Raw genomic sequence first — 14,901 nt, forward strand, 5'->3', positions numbered from 1 at the left:
GAAAAGCTCGAAGATACCTGGAAAGAAAGGGGTCAGACAGGGAGACACAATCTCTCTAATGCTATTCACTGCGTGCTTGGAAGAAGTATTCAAGCTATTAAACTGGGAAGGCTTAGGAGTAAGGATCGACGGCGAATACCGGCAACCTTCGGTTTGCCGATGACATTGTTCTATTCAGCAACGCTGTAGACGAGTTACAACAAATGATTGAGGACCTTAACAGAGAGAGTGTAAGAGTGGGTTTGAAGATTAATATGCAGAAGACAAAGGTAATAATGAATAGCCTGGCAAAAAAAAACAAGAGCTCAGGATTGCCAGTCAGCCCCTAGAGTCTGTGAAGGAGTATGTTTACCTAAGTCAATTAATCACAGGGAACCCTGATCATGAGACGGAAATTCTTAGAACAAAAATGGGTTGGATCGCATACGGCAGACATTGTCAGCTCCTGACTGGAAGCATACCATTATCATTGACTAGGAAGGTGTACAATCAGGGAATTTCACCGGTGTTGATATATTGGGCAGAGACTTGGAGACTGACAAAGAATCTTGAGAACAAGTTAAGGACCGCGCAAAGAGCGATGGAACGAAGATTGCTAGGCGTAACGTTAACAGACAGAAAGAGAGTGGTTGCATATCAACCAAAGAGCGGATGCATGTCAACCAAAGAAAATTGTGACGATCCCAAAAGGCACTGTCGCCTCGTGCGGAAAAATTAAAAGTTAAATAAATTTGAGTTCTTTTCGTACCAAAACCACGATATGATTATGAAGCAGGCCGTAGTGTGGGACTGCGGATATTTCGACCACGTGTTGTTCTTTAACGTGCACCTAAATCTGAGTCACGGTTGTTTTCGCATTTCTCCTCCATCGAAATGCGGCCGCCGTGGTAGGGATCGCCTAGTGGAGATCGAGCACCTCGTAGTATTGGCAACTCGCAAAGGAATATGAAGCAAACGTGAAATTGCACTTGAGTTGCTGAGTAGCGTGTGAACAAACGCATAGAAAAGGGACACTGGAATCTGCGGTACAAGATTCTATTCTCCCCTCTCGTACGTACCGAATTCGGCAATTTACGTCTCCGTGCATTGCACCCGTTGAGCGAGGCGCCGTTACCCAAAACAAACCGCGAAATAGCTCTCGGCGGGGCGGAAGGTCGACGTAAAATAGCAGCTATCGCTGCGACGGTGCTGCTGTGCGACTGTGCTACCAACCTGTTAGTCGCACCTGAAACTCGGGGGCTCGGCACTGCGACTGCGATTTGCGTCGCATGCGACGAAAATCGCATCATCTGAAACAAGCTTTATTCGCGAAAAACGACGCTCTGCCAAAGAAAACGCGCATGTTTGGAGGGGCGGCCGCTAGAGGCGATCTATGTCCCTAATTCCTGGCCATGTTTAAGTTTTATGCTGCTATAATGAAGTTCGGCGACAAACCATGACACATGTTCTACAGTGGATATCGTATGCGATTTACATCGTATCATATCATGTTTGCAGCATATCATAGATAAATATATTTTGCCATCCTTTTATTGAGCTTCAAAGCAAGAGGAAATGTTCAGAAACTTCCAGGTGGGGTATTTCTTAGAGTGATAAAGTAAGCCGGAAGTGGCGGGTGTAGATAATAGTCTGTACTTTTTAGTTAACTCGCACCGACTTACGTTCATGCGCCAAAAATGAAACGCACGAATAAACTTCTCAGATTAACTTCATTCATGTGTTTTCAATGTTCCGATCTTGAATAATCAGTGGTCCTTTCTATCTACCACCTTTGTTGTAAAAGAATGTGTTGGAAGTTTCAATAATTTCATGCATTATTAAAAATTTAATGTCAGGATATTGCATGGCAAAGCCACAGTCTCGTTATGAGGCACGCCGTAGTGGGGTACATAGGAGTAATTCTGATCCCCAGCGGTTTTTTAATGTGTCCACATTGTAAGGTACATGGCATCTTTTTTAGATTCCGCCCCCATCTGAATGTGACCGCAGCGGCTGGGATTACACGCGCCACCATGAACTCAGCATCCTATTTTATGCATCAGTTAGTTATTGACGAATAGATGTCAAAATACTCTAGGCCTATAAACACAGACAATTTCATTGAAGTTAAGCTGTCGGTTATTTAAAGAACGCTTTCCTATTTGGCATTTGAATATAAATTAATTATAGCAGAAAAAGTAGTAAGCACAAATGCATAGCTTGAAGTTAATACAGTATACGAGCACGACGCATGCATGCAATAAACATTGAGGAAATAAACATTTTGAAAAGGAAGAATACATGGGCACAAGAGCCCGTAGACAAGCACATTTTATCATTACACGCATTGTGGTTCCTAAGTGCGGATGCATCATTCCGTGTGGTGATCTCAGTTACGAGTTGTTTGGAGTCGTCATTAGCTGTTTTATTTCAATTCACCGCTGGCTGTTATATAACATTGCATTCGAAGTGCCTCTTTGATTCCACGCATAAATATTATGTTTCCGTCGTATGCTGGCACAGAATCCGATTACACGAATTGAAAGTGAAGTTGAAGTAATGGACATCTGTATTTCTAGAGTACGCTTTATTTTTTCCAACACATTCAGTCGTCAGCGGTAATCACATTGCCTAGCGGTTTTAGCCTACGCTTGTGCAGATAAAAGCTTGTTTATGTCGTTAAGAGAAGATCTGATATGTTTGACAATCATTTGTTCAGTTGTCTTCTTCAAGACGCCCCTAAAGAGACTTGTAGCAGCATTTATAATGGTGTTAATCAGAAAGTCTCCATGCCTTACTGCTGCAAGTTTGACTTCCAGTCCATCGAATTTAATTAGTTTGAAACCACCGAGTTGAAGTTCACCGGCATCAGTCCTGCAAAATACGAGAAATTTAAATAAAAACGCGGCATAATAATATCACACTCGACAACTTTGCACTCAGAGAAATGATAGGATGAGCTATTCAATACTAAAATACCGGGCTTCCACGAAATTAAGCTTTCTGAATGCTTTCCTAGTTTAATTACGAATATGCGAAATCGACGATCACTCTTTGCAAGAAAAGAAATATGTATATACTTCGAGCTCGTCTAGTACCCCACTACATTGTAGCAACTACTCTACGTTGCAAAATGCCGAAGCAATTAGGAACGTCATAGAAATTAAAATACGAACGGCATAGTTGTTGGCAGACTAAGTTTATACGAAAGAAACACGCGTATCACCGCCATCTACCACCACCATCGGATTCCCGGCTCTGCTCGAGCTCTAGCATCCTTAGCGCCTGCTTTATTGGTGCGTTTCGCAGTGTTAGCATTCCGCCACGCAGTTGAGGGTTCTGAAAGTGGCGCAACCCGCCAACCCCGTCCCGCTGGCTGTTACGGCATCGCTGACGCATTTGGCTTTGCGACGCTAAGGGATCCACCTGCTTTCACGATCGTGAAAGCACCTTTGTGCCCGCCTCTTGTTCACTGCTGCTGAGCAGTGGGCGCCCTCGCCTGCTGGCCAGCAAAGCATTTTTAAAGGTGAGTAACAACGAGCAAATCTATCTTCCCCAGAGCTGTTGCTTGGGGAAGATAGATTAGATAGAGATATAGAGATGGGCTTCTTGGAACTGCTTTGCAATGGCGTCGTAATACTCAGCTACATCTCTGTGTTGTTGAGCTCCATGCTGAAAAACTCCCTTATAACATAAGCAATGTTTATTGCGTATGCCTTCGAAAATGCTTTGTTCGTGCTTGTGCCTTGAGCTTTGCCTTCCTGTTGTGTTCCCTGTTGCGATGCAAAAAAAAAAAAAAAAAGATTATCCAGGCACAAGGTCTTCTGCTCTGCCGTACGTGAATTGACTGCGCAGAACGCATGTTGTTGAAAGTACTGTAAAGTCGCTACCGAAACCAGAAATTCTCAGTTCTCGCAGGCCCCTAGGCTCGGGTTTTGCCTTCATCGTGCGGTCGCCACTATTTAAGAGGGCTGTAGCTCAAAGCCAACACCAATTTCTGTATTCAAATACATATAAAACGTAGCAATATTGACATGAGCCAAGCACTGTGCTGATTTGAAGAAAATGTGTTGCATGTAAGTGAAAAAGGTAAATTTTAGCAGCTGAATGAATCAGAAGAAGAACATAAGCGCGGAAGAAACAAAGATGAGACGAGTACAGAGGACTGGGGCTTGCCCAATGTAGGAGAAATATGGTGTAGCAAAACATTTTCTTCTCTGTTTTACTGGGGCATATTTTTCCAACCAAGGAGAAGCGCCAGACCTCTGTACTTTTCTCGTCCGAGTTTCTTTCCGGCTTCTGTTTTTCTCTTCAGTTATGAACCAACTCCCGCAAGAAAGTGTATTAGTAGAAATGAGAGTTTTTGATTTAGCAGAATTTTGATACTTTTTACACAACTTGTACGCAGTAAGTTCCAAAGAAATGTAAGGCAGTATTCGAAGCCGCAGCTGTGAAACAAAAGATAATTTGCTGTGGGGCAAACTGCATATGTTAAAGCGCACAAAGCGGACAACCTTTTCAGAGTGGCGATTTGGTCGAGTTGGCTATACATTGCGGAATAGTTATTAAACTGACGGACACACACATGTCTGTCGCGAGATCAACGGAGGTGTCTTGCAACGCCATTCTAGGTGCGTGTCTATGAGCGCAAAATCCATTCTGCAAGGAGAAACTTGATATTTATGTTTACAGCTTACGTAAGACAGTTACAATGCCTGTGAGGGTATTACCGCAGTTTTAGCGACAATTTTCCGTTATATTTGGACTGCTGTTGGATAGCGTACGTATATATAATACAGTGTTTTCTCTGCTTTAGATGCACTAATAGTAATAGGTGCAGTTGACATTATTGTCATATCATTATAACTGAGTGAAAGAGTTGGAAACTCGGTGCTTCAAGTTCTTTTGCTCTTTTTTAGTTTTTGTTTTCAAAATTTTTGCTAGAAAATTTTGCGGCGCAAATAAAGCTTCCTTCCCGCAGTCACAAAATTCAACCTTTTATTTTCTTTTATATGTAGCAAACCACACGAAATTCGGGGAACTGATTGCCGAGAAAAAGCATTTCTCCATTCTTATGTAGGAGCAAGAGCGTGAAAGAAACATACACAGATAAAAAGATTAAGACAATAGTGCTCTATTTCTAACAATCCTATTTGGACAAAAGGCGTAATATCTTTATACATATACATGTGCAACCTGTTCTACTATCTAACCAGCTATCCCCCATGCGCACGGAATCTAACACTGATAGAGACAAATCATGAGCCCTACCGTCTGCACGTATTCTGGAGATAGTCGAGGTCTTTCTTAGTGAGTGCTATAGAAGATGGGATCGCCACCCGGTGGCGTCGTCGTTTAACTGCAAACAGACGCGCGCGTTTAATTTCTTTTTTTTTTGCTGCAGACGTCACCATTGCGCGAACCGTGAGTGCCGGTTGCATTCAGTAAATGTGGCTCGAGAAACCAACGCGCAGTGTGTTCCGACGCGTTTGCTGCGTCACCAATGCTCTGGCAAGGCCGCGTTGGAGCGCGAGCGCTGTTCTTGCGTTAAGAGCGAGAATGATGGCACAGAGGAAGATCCGTTTCACAGCGACCGTGGCTCTGGAAAGCGAGGGTGGGATCGCATACAATACGTTGCACATACAGCAGGAACGTGATCTCGGAAATGAGCGGTGCAAACAAACACCAGAGAGAAGCGGAATGCTCCCGCCAGGGGAGAAATTGAGCGCTAGTGTCGAGGAAAAGATGACCCGAAGGGAAGCTGATGCACGAGTCCCGCTCCCTACCTAAGCCTATTTGTTCAGCCGCAACTGTCTCGCGCATGACGATCGCGATGCCTGCACAATATAATGCATTCATCAAACAGTGCCGAGCAGTCGCGTGCTTTCGCGCAGTAAGAGCTACCCGTCTAGCGTGTGGTTTGGTTAGAGCAATGCAATGCCAAGAAACCCAAGCGTATGTTCTTGTGAATTCTGTTCCCATGTATTTATATGGGAGCCGCCGAGCTAAAGCTTCCTCTGAATCACACTAAACGTTAACAAATCCAAATTAATGAGAACAACACAATACTTTGGCAATCTACATTACTTTGAAGCACGTTCTCGCTGCCTTTGAACCGGCCCCTAAGGTTTAGTTTTCATTTATTTCGTTTACATTTTTTTCACTATGCCGACAACTGCTTTCGAATTAGGCATAAGGAAGCAGTTCGTTCTTTGGTAATGCATTTTAGCAGTGCGTTAGCTGCCATCTAATTGACTATCGAACACAAGCCGACTCCCATTCTCGGCCCTTATGATCACGAGGAAGGGGCCGTGGTTTCAACGCTTCTCCATCGTGCGGAAGTGTGCGCAAAGCCAGGGGTTTCCTAAACTAGTGCATGAATGCATGCAAAGGCTGGACCTCTATAACATGGTACGCGGCACGCTATCTTGTGGTTAGCCGCACGCCTGTGTAAACCCAGTTATTGCCACCGAACGGCAGGGCTCTCACTGCATGCTGTCACCTCTAAGCGAGCGGCGGTTCGTCACGTCCGTTCGAATAGCAAAGCGGCAAAGCATGCGCGATACGCCCTTACCACGTCCAAATAAAGCGCGTTCCTACAGAGAATGTGCAGCAAGCGCTGGTGGACGCGAAGCATCGGTTGCCGAAATAAGAGTGGTATACGTGGTCCTACGTGTAGACTATACGGTACATCATCACGTAGGCGATGCCGGCCGGTAATTTCGCAATGGAATGGAAGCAACGCGATAATCACGTAGAGAAAACGTAAGGCCACGAAGGTCCCTGGTGGAGCACGTAACAAACACGTGTCAGGAAATTTATATATTTAGCGCGAACACCTTTAAGAAAACTGCGTATCGTCTACTCCAATTACAACGATAATGATGAATATTTTGCCCAGGTGGACATCGTTTGGAAGAAACTCCAAAGCACTCCATTCAATAATTATACTGATTAAATAAATTACTCCTTGCTTTAAAGCTTCATTGTTCAGGTTTACATTGGAGATACGAATGAAATTGGCAAAAAACCTTGTTCTGAGTTTCTAATGTTTGAACTGGCCATGCAGAGCCGAATAACTGGTGTTAAATCCTTCGTTCGATTTGCCTCATTACGCATGGTGCATACTGCGAAGTGTTACTCAAGGTGCGATCCTCTTGTGACGCCCCAGAGCGGTGTAATATAAAGCTTCGCGATACCACGCGATAAAGCGGTGGCCGGCTCCTGCTGTTTAAGTCGTCATATGTCCCATCGGTATTTGCGTCAACCGCCAATCGGAGGCGGTTCGTGGGAAGACGGAAGTGTGGCGGCACATTCTTCTCTTGGCTACGCTTTCACGTCACGAAGGCGTTGGACCGATTTTTCCGGGCTTCGCGGTACCGCGAGCGCTGTGAATTAGGCAAACTGAATGAATAATTTGACAGTAGCTAATTCGGTCTACATGGCCAGTTTAAACTGCACAAGCCCGTAGCTGGACTTTTATATGGCAATTCTTTTCTACTTCGCTACATGAGTTCATGATGGAAGTTAAGGACTGTGTTTATGACGAGGAAGTTGTAAGTAAATAGTTTCAAAAGCGAATGCAGTGCTGCGATCCTTCTTGCAAACGAAGTCCTGTCTTTAGAAGAGTTAAGTGCTGGGCTAGTTGGTGATCTTGCATACTGAAAAGATTTTGCGCCAAAAAACAACACACACAAGAAAGACGACGACATCACGGGCGCTGTCCTGTCGGGCAGAAAATTCACTAGGTCTTATGCAAATGAAGTAAATTTGGTAGTTTATTTTAAAGGGATCGAAATAAAAAAAAAACATTGTGTAATTCGCCAGAGCACCTGTAGGGAAAAACAAACGATACTAGAAAAGCGCATGACTGTGAGGTAACTGTTAAACAAATGTGGATACATTCAGTCGGAATGACCGTAAGACTCCCCTTTTATGTGCTGATTTTCCGGGCCAAGTTTGGAAACCACTGTTACACGAATAACATGTTGGCTCCTTCTCATTGTCAAAGAGGCTCCCATGCGGGTTAGGAAATGTCACCTTAATTATTAGTCAATTTCTTGCGTTCAGCATTCCTAGTGGAGGAAACCTCATCGGGAGCAAGTTGACCTTTCTTTCACTTCTAATTTCCCGGTAAATTATCATTTCTATATTTCAATTAAGACAAGTAATTGACCCTGTCATTTCCTTGGTTTCATTGTGCGTTGTATTAACGTGACTGTGACCAACAAAAATCGGGTCTGTTGGTTCCGCTTCTTCCCGTTCAGTATACAGGGTGTTCAACTGTCATGCACCAAGATTAAACAGCACACAAATGCCACGTAGTTAGACACAACCATTGTAAGGTTGTTTGCCATCGCTTGGAGATACACAGACTATTTTTTTGCATTACGCCTAATTACATAAGTAGTCTTAATTACCTAATCAAGTTCTCAAATATCTTAATTTGATGAAAAGTGTCAAAGAGAAAATTATGGGGCAACATGACAAACTCCGCATACAGCTTTCTGTTTCTCAATATGTGCTACATGAAAGTAATTTTTCGAGCGTGAAGGGAGCCCGCGAATACAAGTGCCTTGAGTTGCCAGTCGTGCGGCAATGTTGCGCATATTCGCGGGCTTTCACTCTAGGAAAAACACTTATTGTGTAGCACGTATTGTGGAACACAGAGCTGTATCAGGATATTTTAATGATGCCCTACAATTTTCTCACTGACACTTCTCTTCTAAATATAATATTTGGGATGCTGAATGGTTAAGTAAGACTAAAAAATCTGACTATGTCCACGCAACTGCAAACATTACCATGGCTCTTCCTAGCTACGTGGTTACGGCATATATTTAAATCTTGGTGCATGTTTGTCGGGACACTATAAATAAATAAAACCTGTCTTATATTTCGCGTCGGGCCACTCAAAAATTGCGAAGCGCGGAATTGTTCTGTCGTGCTTGGGCGCGGTCTTGGAAAAAACTTCAATGCGCAAGTTGAGCACGACTTTTCGAAAGCCAGTGGAACGCCTTAAGGCCGCGGGTTACCCTACGTACCTCATCAGATCAGTTTGTGAAAAGCTCGTGCGCATTTCAAAGCAAGAGAAATGCGGGAATCGTCCTTCCGTTCAAAATGAAGGAAACGAAAAATTGGATACACAGCGTAAAAAATCTGGCATAGCGTTATGGTGTTCGGGTGGTATTTTCTGCACCACATAGGCTTAGTCGCGTGTGCTCCATTGTGTACAGAAGGGCACGGGCCACGTCAGTGAGTGATAGAGAGTGCATCCAGAAACATGTCAATCGTTTTGTCGATTGTGTCTCAGGAGTAGTATACAGAATTCCCCTAAGCTGTGATCATATGTACAGTGGCCAAACAGGCAGGTGTGTCAACATACGCCTAAGAGAACGCAGAAATTCAGTAAATGGCGCGCCATCCTCTCATCTCGCCTTACATTGTATATCATGTCTGTCTAAACCCATCTTCGAAAACACAGTCAGTTTGTTCTGTCACCCTAACCAAACCACACGAGAAATCTCGGAAGCCTATCATATCAGCAAAAATGCCGTTCTGTGCGTAAGCCAACCATCCATATTACTACATGAGAAATAATTCAGTTTTATGAATCGATATTCACACGTGCCTTAGGTGCATGATGTTTTTATACCTCATCTTCACATGCGCGAAGCGTCCACTTTCTATATATGTATTTTTCCATATGTGCATTAAACATCAGTTGTGAGTGAGCGTGTGTGGTGTGTGTTTCTTTCTCTACGTCTTTTCGTGTTTTTAGCGCTCTAAGTTTTTATTAACTTGGAGTTTTATTGCACTGATGAGCTGACACGCTCTGATGAACTTTAACAGTGAGTGCTCAACCGAGAGGCGTCATCATTATGGGAGCTAGATGCGGTACCTCGATGCTACCAACAGAGAGTGAACGTGCTTTTAGCAGCGCCCTTATTACGTTAGAAAAAATTCGTGACTAATAAAAAGCTTATAATTATTTGCGTTGGTTTCCATTGGGAAACAAAATCATATATTGTGTTTTAACAGGTCAGCAGAGACTCGGGTGTTTCAGCCTACTGTTATTAGGTCCTGCGTTGACGACAGTCGCTACGCCGGGATTGAGTGTTGCCGTGCGCAGATTATATGGCCTGTTCCTTCCTGCAAGATGCCTTTCACCCACCTATGTGCCCAGTTTATGGAAGGCTCACAAAATGTGATCAAATGTAGTTGTTATTATCCTCCGCGGTGGCTTATCGGCTTTGGTGTTAAGCCCTATAGCCCCTAAGCACTGCTGCTAAGCACCGAAGTCGCGGGATCAAATTGCAGCCGCGGTAGCCCCATTTCGAAGGGGGAAATGCAAAAACGTCCACGTGCCATGCAGCAGGGGGACGACAAATAACCTTAGGTGGCCAAAATTAATCCGGAGTCCACCACTACAGGAATGCCTCATAATGAGATCGTGCTTTGGGAAAGTAAAGTCCCAGAATTTAATATTTCATTGTTAATTTCCCAAGTTTCTTTTACCTTCTTTGCACAGCATTAAGTGCATAGGCATACTTACTCATTGAGCTGGACGGTCATCCTGGTTGCACTAATGGAGGCAGACATGTAAGCGACCAGGTGGCTAAAACGGGCAGCAGTTATCAAGGCCGTGTAGTTTACAAGCAGTTGCTGAGTGCCCACATCTATGCTGGCGCAGAAGGTACCGTTTTCCGCTCGTACAATGTTCGTGCCTGTCCGCGTAAGCGATCGGAGGCCTGAGACTGATCCTTCGAGCAGCAACACCTGGCCGAAGAAAGAAAAATCCAGCGTTTGGTCGGGTAGTGCCATGGGATCTAATTTTAAAAAGCTGGTTCCTAGCCGAAGCATCTTTGTGAACAGGTCTGTCTTCGGCTCAGATGGGGTCACTGCAAATGAAAAGAAACATGAAAGGCGAATATGAGTACCACAGTATCTCATTACCTGGCGCTGTCTTTATTGATTACCTACGACTAACCCTTTATTGCTTAAGACGACCGCAGAAAAAATACCATACGATATAGTCATTTTGGTGTGTCATCTATATAGATCGATCAACTTTGTGTTTTCGATCATCCCGACGATGGGCTAAACGACCCATTTACTAACAGAGAGGTAGAGAGAGAAGGGAGAAAGGAAAGGCAGGAAGGTTAACTAGACTGAGTCCAGTTTGCTGCTCTACGCGTGGGAAGGGGATCCACAAGGACACCGCCGTGTTGCTACCTCTCACGTTTGTAATAATAATATTTAAACATGATGCAAAAGCAAGCATTTATACGTAGGGCGTACGTATGGGTGATGTGAAAATTTCATTTCGTACATTTTTTGACAACTATCCTATGGCTGTCTATAGCATTTTTACGTAAAATTACCGGTGCGTTAACGGTGGGGTGGAAGATGCGTGAACTCCATGGCACCGCCATACCGAGGTAGGTTCAGGATCGCGTTCATTGTGCGTCCCGTCTTAATTGCATCTCCTCGTCCACGCCTGCGCGCTCGCGCAACTGGCGATATGGCGAATTTTCTTCCAGCATCGGCTATATTAACTTTATCGGATGCTGATGATGATGTTGTAGATGATTTATTAGCATATTTTATAAACGGGCCTGTGAAAAATAGTTGCCTAGCCTGCTTGAGCTTATCAGGTGTGCAACATACGCTTTTCCGTCCAGGATTTTGTCTACATCACTTTTGTCGTTTTTTTCCTCTACCTTAAAACTTCTGTGTCAGCCTTGTACCCTTACCTATGCCTGTATCGGATGCGGTCCTAGAATATCTCCCGTGCCTTTTTCCCACAAATACTCTAAACATCCCGTGCATATCTCGACTGCTGACCAGTTAATGGCTTCCATCCACTTTAATTCCAACCACTTTTAGAAGGCGTGTGTTCCCTACGGATGTCTCTGGGCCAATGCCTTCGCATTAGATTTGGATGTGCTGAGTTGTGTGCGGATTTTTAATGAAGCAGACGCCCGCCTAATCATGTTGGGAATATTCGCTCCGGCATGTTTTTGTCCTTAGGCAACCAGCTCGAGCCTGAAATAGGAAGGCACTACTCCTTTCTGCTATCGCACACATTTTCACATCTAATTACTTTCTTGCTATTCTCGTAAACCACCATGATATTTTTTTTGTTTCTATTCTTTGCATCTATTCCAATGTCTCTGTTTCAATCACTTTGGTTCTGAGGACTCCTGGTTGTCTATTTGCACTTTCAATTAGGCTGTACTTCGTTGTCAACTTTTTTTACCTCTCCATCAATTCTCTGTCTACGCTTTTGAGTTGCAGATAGTTGGGCACTTTAGGCGCTCGTTTATTTTTGTTCATATTTCTCAGATTTCTTCAAAGATCACTTCGCTTTGCGCTTCTCTGTCTTCAAAAGAAACCTAGCTCACGTCACCATGCCCTTCCTCATTTGCGGTTTTATCGTAGGCCCCCAAAGCAAACTTCCTACCGACCTTTGGGTAACTTCCATCCCCAACAAGACATCCAATTTTAAGCACGGAATGGAATTCGCGAGCCACGTGATTACTCATGTTTTCATTAAAAATCATTATTCCTGATTTGTCTGTGCTAAACTTAAGGCCTAGATATGCCGTTGCCTTGCTACACATATTCGCATGTCTGTAAACATCTTGCATGGTCCGAAAATACCTCTATGTCGTACACGTACTCCAGGCTTCTGTTGCATCCTTTGCCTAACACAAATGTAAGCTAAATGAAACACTAATTCAATGGTTTCCTATCGTCTTTGTCTGCCCTTAATATAGACCTTGAACAGCAATAGAGACAGAGGGAATTCTTTCTTTGGTCTACGGAGAATTTCGAACACTTCATGGCGTTTCCGATCTTACCATAATGCAATTACTTATACTTGGTTGTCCCTATGTATCTCGCTCAGCTGCTTCACGAAATTGTCATCGATGCCTTCGTACTTGACATTATCCCATAACACCAGGGATGATTATGATGATTTATTGGCATCGCCTTTCAAACGGGGCGGGGACAAATAGTCACGTAGCCTGCTTGATTTCATCAGGTATGCTGTACATCTTTTTTCATTCTAGTGTTCCTGTAGACATCTCAATAAGCCTTTTTTTTTCTCTCAAACTTCTCTATGCATCTTTTATCGCTACTTGCGGCTGCAATGGCTCCTTTCATATCAATCCCATCTCTACTTTTCTTTTTCACCAATACTCTAAGCGTTTCTTACTTATTTCGACTGCTGACCAATTGTTGCTTCCGTTCTCTTGAAATTCAAGCGATTCTGGAAGGTGTAAGTTACCTTCGGGTCTCACTGGGTGAATCCCTTCGCATTCCAGTCGGGCGTGCTGATCATGCTCGGATTTTTGTTCCACCATATACATGCCACCTCTGGTTTCGGATATTTGCTCCGGTATATTTTTTTCCCTTAGGGATGCAGCTCTAGCCTCAAATAGCAAGACATTGCTATTTATTTTTCATCGTACAGGTCTTCCCTTATAATTAATTTTTTCATACTTTTGTAACTCTCCATGGTCTTTTTCGTTCCCATTCTTTGCATCCAATTCGCTATCTCTCTTTCTCTCACATTCTTTCGGATTACTCCTCTTTGTCTATTTACACATTCAATACCGCTGTAATTCGTTGCCAACTTTCATGAGCTCTTTCTTCACTCTGTGTCCACGCTTTTCAGGTACAGATATTTGTGCGCTTTAGCCACCCATTTATTTTTATCCATGTTCCTGAGTCTTTCTTTAAACCTAATTCTGCTTTGTGCTTCTCTGACTTCAGGACAGGCCTAACCCATGTCATCTTTCACTGCCTCATTTGTTGCTCTAACGCGGGCTTCCAAAGCCAACCGGCCTACAGATGTTTGGTTAACTTCCAACCCCGACAATATGTCCGATTTTAGGAACGGAATGGCATTTGCGAACGTTAGAGCTTGCACCATTAGTCCTTTCCAGATTCCAAGGCACCGCCTCATATTTACTGTGGCACCAAATGGGTCCCAGCTTTAATATTGCAGCATTCCACTTCCCCTTCATTTTCAGATTGCCTTGGTGAGTGCTTGATTAAGTGTTTCGTTCGTTTATCTATACGCCGAGGAAATTACATTGCTTGACGGTGGGCGTGTCTTAGTGTTGAATTGACACCACGTAATTATTCGTCTTCTCGTTAAAGATCATCATTCCCCATTTCTCTGTGTTAAACGTAAGGCCTGCACTGCCATAGATATTCGCAGGTGTTTGTCCCTTGCATTGTCCGCTAGTAGTATTATGTCTTCCGCGTATTTCAGTCCGGGGACCTTCTGTTGCGCCATTTGTCCATGACGTATGTAGAATGAATCAAACCCTAATTGACTGTTCGCCACTCGTCAAAGGGACCCAGGGCACTACCGTGGCACCTAGTGAGGAGTCAGTGAAATAGAAGAAGGGGTGGTAATGCAACGCGCTGGAATGTGGCCCCCACAGCTTGCACTCGGCCGTCAATAGATGCACTTTACTCCCGGGCAAGTCGTGAGACGTCGCGTGTTCAGGTAGTTGCGTTAATGTCGGTGTTTGTGTTCTGCGTGCTGTATATTTAAAACTAACGATGGATGCCGTGCCTTCTACGAGGGGCACGCGTAATCCTCTAATAGAATGTCGGCAAAGTAATGCCGAGTCTATGCGACCAAGAGTCTAGCACGTCTCATAATTCCACACAAAACGGGAACGTGCAAGAGGGATTAAACCATGGAAAACTAAAGCTAATGCATTATTGTCGAATGAATCCTGATGATCGCCCTCAAAGTTCTTGCTAAGCGAACTTTAGCACGCCCGTGTTGCAGAAGAATAAACACGTAGCTAATGGACATGCTCGTATAGGAAGTTTCGACGCAGATTATTCTTGAATGGTGACGTTCTCCCAAGCCCTTTTCGCAGCATAAAT

General features: G+C 43.9%; 1 long non-coding RNA gene across 1 annotated transcript in view; it reads right to left on the bottom strand.

Annotated features, from left to right (window-relative positions):
* Window positions 1–2,549: 2,549 nt before the first annotated feature.
* LOC126518572 (uncharacterized) overlaps window positions 2,550–14,901 on the bottom strand; it is a 46,661-nt gene continuing 34,309 nt past the window's right edge. The window contains exons 2-3 of the long non-coding RNA XR_011892098.1: window positions 10,535–10,880; window positions 2,550–2,853 (exon numbers count right to left, since the gene is read on the bottom strand). This is a non-coding gene — a long non-coding RNA (uncharacterized lncRNA). The remainder of the gene's footprint in view (window positions 2,854–10,534; window positions 10,881–14,901) is intronic.

Source organism: Dermacentor andersoni, chromosome 1 (assembly GCF_023375885.2).
Source record: "Dermacentor andersoni chromosome 1, qqDerAnde1_hic_scaffold, whole genome shotgun sequence".
NCBI lineage: Eukaryota > Metazoa > Arthropoda > Arachnida > Ixodida > Ixodidae > Dermacentor > Dermacentor andersoni.